Source organism: Protobothrops mucrosquamatus, unplaced genomic scaffold, assembly GCF_001527695.2.
Source record: "Protobothrops mucrosquamatus isolate PMUCROS unplaced genomic scaffold, P.Mucros_1.0 scaffold42620, whole genome shotgun sequence".
NCBI lineage: Eukaryota > Metazoa > Chordata > Lepidosauria > Squamata > Viperidae > Protobothrops > Protobothrops mucrosquamatus.
Genome location: NW_015428350.1, coordinates 1 through 917, shown reverse-complemented (window position 1 = coordinate 917; position 917 = coordinate 1). Strand labels below are relative to the sequence as shown.

The 917-nt window shown below is 38.2% G+C and overlaps 1 pseudogene; it reads left to right on the top strand.

The window, feature by feature from the left end:
* Positions 1-448: 448 nt before the first annotated feature.
* On the top strand, positions 449-711 carry LOC114923888 (annotated as a pseudogene).
* The last annotated feature ends 206 nt before the right edge of the window (positions 712-917 follow it).

Sequence of the window (917 nt, the reverse complement as noted above, 5' to 3'; positions counted from 1 at the left end):
TCTGTGGGAGCGTAAAGATAGGTGAATCGTCCCAAATGTACACAGACCCATTTTGTTTACAAAATGCTGACATGAAGTTCTCCCTAATTTAAGGAAGCAATACATCAGGTTTTCAAAATAAATAAATAAATAAATAAATCAGAAAGCATAATCTCTTGGTGTAACTTAGACTTTTGCGGTGTCTTGTACCGTCACTGATCGCGTATGTTCAACATTCTGTTTGATCTACATTTAACTGTTGTGCTTAAATCAGGCCAGATGACAGAGTTGACGCTTAAAGTGCCATCCAATATTTGCTACCCAGGGAATAAGCCCTACTGAACTCGGCTGACTCTCTAAAGAACTACAGCATCGCTCTGTGGTAGTTTCAATCGATCGAGTAATGTTGCCGGATCTCATGCAATTCCTCTTTCTCTCTCTCTCTCTCTCTCTCTCTCTCTCTCTCAAGGCCATTTATAAAATGGTGGGCACTGTAATAATGATGAAGATGAACGAAGATGGCCTCACACCGGAGCAACGAGTAGACAAGATTTTCAGCAAAATGGATAAGAACAAAGATGACCAGATTACGTTGGATGAATTCAAAGAAGCTGCCAAGAGTGACCCTTCCATCGTATTACTCCTGCAATGTGACATTCAGAAATGAGCATGTATAAAAATGCTTTCATGGACTGCACAGAAGTTTAAATGTTCCATTCAGTTTGCAGCTATCTATACAACACACACACACACACACACACATACACAAAACAACAAATTGCTTGGACTATCTATCAATGGACTTGCTTCTTGTGTTTGAAACACTTGTGTGCATGAGAATGTCAATTGCTAAAGAATTTTAAAAAAAATATCTATTATAAAACAAAAATATGCCACAATGTGAAGTGTGCAATGTCATTTCATAAGTCCTTTTTCCT